This window comes from Alosa sapidissima, chromosome 6 (genome assembly GCF_018492685.1).
Source record: "Alosa sapidissima isolate fAloSap1 chromosome 6, fAloSap1.pri, whole genome shotgun sequence".
In the NCBI taxonomy this organism is placed as follows: domain Eukaryota; kingdom Metazoa; phylum Chordata; class Actinopteri; order Clupeiformes; family Clupeidae; genus Alosa; species Alosa sapidissima.
Genome location: NC_055962.1, coordinates 34,276,883 through 34,286,177, shown reverse-complemented (window position 1 = coordinate 34,286,177; position 9,295 = coordinate 34,276,883). Strand labels below are relative to the sequence as shown.

The window sequence follows — 9,295 nt, the reverse complement described above, 5'->3', positions numbered from 1 at the left end:
GTCAAATAATTTGTTTGCGTTTCTTTGTGCTGACAGTCACAACCTCTGCCACCCCTCTCTCTGTCACACACACACACACACACACACACACACACATATACATACACACACACACACACACACACACACACACACACACACACACACACACATATACATACATACATACACACACACACACACACACACACACACACACACACACACACACACACACACACACACACACACACAGACATATACATACACACATACTGTACATACTGTACACACACACACACACACACACACACACACACACACACACACACAGACGTATACATACTGTACACACATACACATACATACACACACATACACCCATACAGAGACATATACATACACACACACACAGATATACAGTACATACACACATATACATACATACATACATACACACACACACACATACCTGTACACAAAGAAATATAGAAGATCACCCCTGTGTAAGATGAACTGCACTGGCTCCCAGTTTCCTATTGAATTAATTTTAAGGTTCTGTTAATTATTTACAAAGCTCTGAATGGCATAGCACCTTCATACATGTATATCTCTGAGCTTTTAATATCTTATCAACCACAAAGGAACCTTAGATCTTCCAATGCTAATCTTTTAATTGTGCCCAAAGTGCTCCACAAGCAAAGTGGAGAAGCTGCTTTTATCCATTATGCACCGAAGCTATGGAACAGGCAAGTTCAGTAAATATCTTTTAAAAAGACCTGAAAACATGCCTGTATATGAGAGCTACTGCTGCTATTTACACGGTCTTCCTATTTTTACTGCACTAGTTATATTATATGTGTTGTTGTATCTATCTCCTTACCATCCTGTGAATTCTCATACTTAATTCAAAATATCTGATGTTTTATTTATTGTTTTGTTTGTTTGCATTATTATTTTTTCTTCTTTTTCTTTTTATCAATTATTGTGTTAAGTGCTCCTAATGTAAAGCACTTTGAGCTGCATTCTGTGTATGAAAGGTGTTATACAAATAAAGCTTATTATATTATTATTATTATTATATACATACACACATATACATACATACACACATACACACCCACACACCTACTCAGCCACACACACAAACACATGCATGCACTAAACACCCTGGACACAAAAGTACACCTCTATACATAATGCATTCGGAGTGCAAATTCCTGCACACCCACATACCCACACAGACATGCACATGCACACGCACACACACACACACACACACACACACACACAATCAATCACACACACACACACCTTACTGCATGCTTATCCAAATGCCGTTTAATGCCAGACTCATCCACATGCCTAGCAAGTCTTCCATCTGTATGGGGACCGCAGTGGAAAACATCACTATCTCTGGCTGTGACTGTAGATGAGGCAGTTAGCTCCTGACATGCTGCTCATCAGTTCAGCCTCACTGTGTGTCTTTGTGACTGGGACTGGGGGTGGTGGTGGTGTGTGTGTGTGTGTGTGTGTGTGTGGGGGGGGGGGGGGGGGGGGGTTGCTTGCTGAACAGGGTGACCCAGATCTAGTGGAGGTCCAGCAGCCAAGGACAGCAGGTTGTCAGTGGTTCAGAAACACACACACAGACACACACACACACACACTCTCACACACACACTTACTCAGACATGGTCAACAATGATGCACGCAGGATCACTATGCATGGACAATACACAGACAAAACTATAGATTGACGTATAGAACTTGTATACAAACAGTCATCTACAAGTATCTGGGTCTCCACCTGGACAACAAACTGGACTGGTCAGCCAACACTGACGCAGTCTACAAGAAAGGGCAGAGCAGGCTGTACTTCCTGAGGAGGCTGCGGTCCTTAAATGTGTGCAGCAAGCTCCTCAGGATGTTCTACCAGTCTGTTGTTGCCAGCGTCCTCTTCTATGCAGTAGTATGCTGGGGTGGAAGCACAAGGAAGAAGGATGTGGGGCGAATTGACAGGCTGGTAAGGAAAGCTGGCTCTGTAGTGGGAGCAGAACTGGAGTGCATCACTTCAATATCTGACAAAAGGACCCTGAACAAACTGATCAACATCTTGGACAATGAGTGTCATCCACTCCACAGCATTATTGTTAAGCAGAAGACCCTGATCAGCTGGAGACTTCGCTCACTGCCTTGCACAGCAGACAGACTGAGAAAGTCATTTGTCCCCAAGGCCATTGAATTGTTCAATGCTTCACTTAAGGGAAGAGGAGACATAGACTTCTCCGCATTGTCTGTCTGCCTCTTCACCACCTCCATGTTTGGATACTGTCTGTCCACTAGCCTCTTTTTACCACTGTCTTTCTGCCTCACTGTTTATGTACTATATTAGCACATATGCATAATCCCTCCCTCCATGCCACAGCCGAACTGTGGCCACACTTATACCTTTTCTTAATATAGTTATATATATATATATATATATATATATATATATACAGACTTTATTCTTGCACTGTTGCACTGTTGGACTTACTCATTTGCACCATCACCATGACACTCACTTACACAGATCACCTTACCTTACCTTACTATGCACAGAAAATCACAGGCTTAGTCCCTGCCTCAGTCATTGCAAGCGCCTCTTGACTGATTTATCACCCACTATGTTTTTAGAATTGATTTGTTAGTTGAAGTGTTATTTAGTATAATTTGTATTTTAGTATATTTAGTATATTCTTTATCTTCTACTGTCCTTATTGCTTAGTTGTGTTTTTTATATTATATACTTTTATAATTAAAGTATAATTACTTTTTAAAGTATAATTACTTTTTCTGCTGTTAGTGAATGTGTGTGTGTTGTCTGTATGCTACTGAGACCTTGAATTTTCCCTAGGAATCAATAAAGTATCTATCTATCTATCTATCTATCTATCTATCTATCTATCTTCAAAAAATGAGTAGCCCTATGTCTGACTGAGACCCAATTGTACTAAATGTTTGACAAAACGGGTTTTTACAGTAATTGAAATCCAGGGGTAGTATAGTGCCAAAATGGTCTGATACCTTTGTTAGCTGACATGACATGACCCGGCATGCATGTTACATTAACATTAACACACACACACACACACACACACACACACACACACACACACACACACATATATACACACAATGAAATCCATGATAGCTAAAAACACAGACTAATGAAAAGGATTTTTAAAAGTATGTTGTGTTGAGCTACACCATCATGGCCACTGTCTTTCCCCTCTGCCTACACTTTAAAACCCTGGTCTCGGTCATCGGAAACCACAAAAGCTCCATTAGTGTGTGCTCTCTATCTGAAGAGAGCTCTTTAGCTTGTTACACTTCTCCTTTTTATCACCCCAGTCCTTTCTTTCTCTCTTTCTCTCTTTCTTTCTTTGTCCTGTGAATGAGGCTCTTGGAAAACAAGCCCCCATAGCTCGCTATTATGCACCCCTTTTTGGCTGTTGTTTTAAACACACACACTCTCTCTCTCTCTCTCTCTCTCTCTCTCTCTGTCTCTCTCTCCCTATGTCTCTCTCTCTCTCTCTCTCTGTCTCTCTCTCCCTCTGTCTCTCTCTCTCACTCTCTCTCTCTCTATCCCACTCTCTCTCGTGCACACCCAGATGCAAAAGCACTTTAACACCAGGCCGCTCTTAGTCATTTTTGTGCCATGTCTGATACACTGAGCAATAGGATGAAATGGGCTGCCGCTGTCTTTCCTATATCCACACATTACAAACACACACACACACATTACAAACACACACACACATTACAAACACACACACACACACACACACACACACACACACACACACACACACACACACACATACACACTGACACACACACACGCACATTACAAACACACACACACATACACACTGACACACACACACACACACACACACACACACACACACACACACACACACACACACACACACACACACCGTTATTCTCAACTAGGTCACAGTGGTGCTAAAGTGGATCAGGGTTTCCCACAGAACTCCTCGGTGAGTGTCAGCACGAACTGGCACTCTTTCCAAACTGTGGGCTGATTAGACACTCATGGTCATGTTGACCTGATCCAGAAATGCCTACAAGAAAGATAATATATGCATTATTTCATAACACTGCTCTCTAGAATCCTTGGCTCTTACTGTATTGGTCGGTGAAGGTGTGTGGAGGTCAATTTTACCGGAATAGCTGACTAATGAACTGAATAAATTACTGCCAGAGAAAAAAAAGTGCAAACTGTGATGGATTGATGATCATCATGAAGAATTACACATACGTTCGTAATGCAATAGCACAACAATAATAATAAAATAATACAAAATCGATGACTGCTTTCACATTATTGATTTGTTTGGTAGGTAGGTGCATTAGGAGTGTATTTACATGTAACATCCAGCAAGTAGAATAAAATGATCCTTTACAATAGTTACCATCTGAACGTATTGAACTATCACACGCACAAGTGGTTTTCACACTCTTTCATTTTATCAATGAGCTAGGTATTTCTATGCAAAGCAGGGCCGTGTCTATGCATAACAGTGTCTTTGGCCAGACCAGTATTGGTCTGTTCCTGTTGGCTGTTTAGAGAAGGGATGCAGAGGGTATTGGAGGTCTGTGGTATACACTTATGCACTCTTTGTATACACAAATGATCCTCTCTAGGGTGTAATTCTTTGTATACACTTTGTAAAGATTTTCATTTTTTTTTTTTAAAGCTATCGAGCCTAAGATACGCTACACTCTACAGTTAAACACTTCTGTAAAGACCACAGCATCGTGTTCATTAAAGCAGCACTAAGCAAGATTTGCTCTCGGGGTCCCACTATAGTCGAGAAGCCCAATAATAAACAAACTAAATATGCGGCTTTTGCAACAAAGTAAGAACATAACTCCGATATAATATAGAGGGAATGCACCGACAGTAGTCTGTAGGAAAATATTTCAGAATTCATGTAGCATCAAGTTGCTGGGTCGGTAATCGCCTATAGAGGGGTGGTCAGACAATGGCAGAAGTGCCTTTCGTCATATTACGAGGTTATGTGCAATCAAAATGATTTTGGAAACGTTTTGTTAAGGTAAAAAAAAAAACTGTTGAGGGTGCCTTTAAGAATGGTAATCTTACATGATACACATGTAGGACAATAAACTGTATGTTCTACATTTGCAAGAAGCGGAGGTGGTATTCGGTCTGTGACTCCCGTTTCAGTAATGAGCCCTGTGAAGTGGTACAGGCAGGCTGAGATGCGTTTTCATCCTATTTCAGACCTGAATGGCACGGCGAGATGCATAACTGAGTCAGTCATGGGTCACTGACACTAGAAATATTGTTCTGACATTTGACATTGCTACGGCAGGAAGCAGCACATAATCAGTGCTGAGAGAATTATGATCACCGCCATGATTATAAAGCCTGTTGCACGCTGGTCTTGTGAGTAATGCAGACTCCTCCGAACACTCCGCTGTGGGGTACTCGATACATTTTTCCTTTAGTGTGGAGGGCGTATGGAGGGGGGTGATCCTCATTTGTGTGTGTGAATGAAACCAATCATGAAAGAAGAAAAAGGAAATGTTAGCCCTTTTCTCCTCACATGAGCTAGCGCATTATTTCAAGGTCATTATCACTTCTTTTGTGCCGTGAAGGTTCTCCAGTCAACAAAGTATATAAACATTTCTGGATATTTATTTTCTTCGGAGTGTGTGTAAACATTGAGATTATGGTTAGAGCTAGTGTTCAGTGAGGAAGTCCTGAGTGTACTTGTATACCTGAAATAAAAGCATTCTCTCAGCATGTCCTTGTTTTATCCAGTGTTAAATTAAATATGGATAACCTTAGTTCTGACAAAATAGCTTTGTTCACTGTAAGGTAACATAAGGCCTAGAGGAGCCGGTACATCGTCAGCTCTGAAGATTCACTGATAAAATCACCTGTCTGGTGAACAGCAGCAAACTGTCTGGACCCCGACTGTGCCAGCCCATTTGAGGAGCAACTGGCACTCAGGCATTAAGACAGTGACAAATATGTCTAAGTCTAGTTGAATGCAATGCGACATGAGTTTCTCTTTGGAGAAGCATAGAACTCCCGACAGCACAGTCTGCGAAGCAATGGGGGGTGAGAATCTACAAAAGGCACAACAAAGGGTTCATGTGCAGATAAAATGTATACCTGTAAATGCATTCCAATCTATCGAATCAAATGAATTGGTGCATCTTTGTCTGTATTTCCACTCTACATTACTATGCCCCGTGTCTGTAAACCTGCACACACAAGTGGAAATGAACGCAGCATACGTGACTCCTAATTTAGGCATCCATAAATATGGTCATCAGTGTCCAGTCTCGATAACTGACACAACAAAAGGCCAGAGGAAAGGAAAATGGATTAAAAGTCACACAAATCGAAATAGCTGTGGCCATGTCAAAGCACAACACACTGCTAGAGCTGATAGGCGATTTCCTTTGGTCTAGTTTCACAAACACACAAACACACACACGCACACACACACACACACACACACACACACACACACCCACACACACCCATTTGCGCAACCCATTTAGTCAATGCTTTGCAGGAAGTGTAAATGGAAGAATGGTATTGTGTTGAATTAATGGACGTATAAATTGAATTAGTTTGTTGTGCTCGAGACTCCAAAGACATCATCATGGTGCTGTACGGCTGCCAGAGTTCTTCTCTCAGAGTGGAGCCTCAAATCGTTTTGCAGAGAAAGACTTCTGCGCATCCAGACAATGAGACCTCACAGGGTGAGTGTAAAATAAATACCATGCTAGTTCTGCCAAGTCGAAACTTTTAAATGTGTTTTTTAAACTTTTTTTGTAAAATGTAACATTTCAATATATCCAACTTGCTGATGCTTTTATCCAAAGTGAAGAACAACATTCAAGTTAGTGTTACAGTGCAATAGGTTGAGGAGACCTTAGAAGAAACAATAACTGAAATAAAATAAAATACTTAGTAGACAATAAACACAAAAACAAATCAGGTGAGAGTCGTTCCCCTTCATGACTTTCCCTCTGCAAACACTGCAAAAAATGAAATCTTACCAAGTGTTATAATCTTATATTAAGATAAAAAAAATCTAGTTAGTATTGTTTTTAGTAAAAAGATTGTTTGACTTAAAATAAGTCAAAATCTAGTTAGTATTGTTTTTAGTAAAGAGATTGTTTGACTTAAAATAAGTCAAAATCTTCTTAAATTAAGACATAAAAACAAATACATTTATCTGACAGTGGAGTGAGTAATTGTATCTAAATTTAAGATAAGATTGAAGATTTAAAACAATTAAGTTTATAATTATAATAATTAAATTTAAAACTTATTTAATTTTAAGTCAAATAATCTTACAAGAAAGCTCAAAGTAAGTATATTTATAATAAAAACAATACTGACTAGATTTTTTTATCTTATAATATATAAGATTATAACACTTTTTTGCAGTGAACTAACTGGAGCCACTGGTCAGTCTGTAGCCCCTGGTCAGTCCAGCAAGCACAGCACCAGCAGCCCAGCCTGAGAGTCTCAGTGCTATCTGGAGAGGCCGCAGCTGAGCAGGGTTCAAGTCAAATGATTTTACGAGAAAGCGCTGGCTAAGTGTCTTTATACTAAAACTATCCAGCGGTGGACAGGCTGATGCCGACCCACACCCACACCCACACCCAGACCCACACCCAGACGTACACCTACACCCACACCCACACCCACACCCAGACCCACACCCAGACGTACACCCACACCCACACCCACACCCAGACGCACACCCACACCCACACCCACACCCACAGCCAGACCCACACCCACACCCACAGCCAGACCCACACCCACACCCACACCCACAGCCAGACCCACACCCACAGCCAGACCCACACCCAGACCCAGTTTGACTGATCTGACCGCAGATGGCTGTGGAGGAAACTCTCTTCACTTGGTGCACTCTAACTCTCCAACTTCACATGAGAGGCATCTGAGGACTGAGAGTCTCACCACATCACTGGCTCACTCTCTTCCTTTTCACTAAGACACTTTGTTTATTAAAACTATAATCTACAACTGACTTTTATAGAGATATTTTTAAAAACCGTATATATTTTTGTTACCCAGACTGGCATTCCAGTAGTACTCTTAGCAAGGTAATCACGCAGAGCACTTGAAGTTTCACTCCAAGTTAGTTCTCAAGATTACTTTTGCCTGACAAGTTGCAACAACAGCAGTGCATGCGGTCAGAGTGAAAATACCACAGCACATAATATCACATGCATGAATTTGGGCACCTGCTACAAATGTGCAGTGTCCTTGCCTTGAGCCTAGAAACACCACCCCCATCCCCACGCCCCCATCCCCCCAAAAACCCTGCCAGTGAGGAGATTAACATGCACAAGGAGAGACTTCAGCGTCAGACCCAGCCCACCGTCTCTGCAGCAGCTCACTGGCAGACACAGAGACATACTCATGCCGCCACTTCTACGCAAAACAAGAGCTAGCCATCATCACTTTTGTTAGCCTGAACTGTCTTCTGCAGCTGTGTGTATGTGTGTGTGTGTGCTGGAATGTCAGGCGTCAGAGAGACTCATCACGAGTGCATTAACAGTTGGACGAGTCCCCCTTCCGACACAAACACGTACGCACACACACACACACACACACACACTGGTCGTGGAGAGATGGCGAACAGCGGCACAAACGCATGCATTTTCAAGAGACACAGAAAAACTGGAACGAGACAAAAGCGAAGAGAAAAATAGAGCGAGGAGAAATAGAAACCTACTGAAACGGCGACACACACACACACGCACACACACTTCGGTCCTCTCCTCTCGCGCTCTGCGTCCTCCCAGCTGTCTGAAAGTCGGCGAGCAGTCCGTTTCCTCCCTCTTCCTTCTCTTTCTCTCCTTCTCTTGGTCCTCCACTCTCTCTCTCTCTCTCTCTTTCTCTCGCTCTCTCTCGCTCTTTGTTTCAGCCTGTACTCTGTACTCCAGCAGCAGTGGCCGGCAGCAGCAGTATGCGAGCGCGAGAAGTGAGTGGAGAGAGGGGGAGCAGAGTGGAGGGATGGAGACACAGACAGCCAAGGAGGAGGGAGGGAGGGAGAGAGAGAAAGAGGGAGGGAGGGAGAGGAGGAGGAGAGAGAGAGGAGGAGGGAGGGAGAGTGAGAGAGAGAGAGAGAGAGAGAGAGAGAGAGAGAGAGAGAGAGAGAGAGAGAGAGAGAGAGAGAGAGACAGGCAGGGAGGGGTTGAGTGAGTGAGGCTCGTGTGC

General features: G+C 42.4%; 1 protein-coding gene across 8 annotated transcripts in view; it reads right to left on the bottom strand.

Moving 5' to 3' along the window:
- The window catches only part of myt1la (myelin transcription factor 1-like, a), a 63,128-nt gene extending 54,035 nt beyond the window's left edge, over positions 1-9,093 (bottom strand). For all 8 annotated transcript variants that reach the window (XM_042095293.1, XM_042095299.1, XM_042095296.1 and 5 more), the window contains exon 1: positions 8,811-9,093. The gene's annotated coding sequence lies outside the window, so the exon portion shown is untranslated. The remainder of the gene's footprint in view (positions 1-8,810) is intronic.
- Positions 9,094-9,295: the final 202 nt, after the last annotated feature.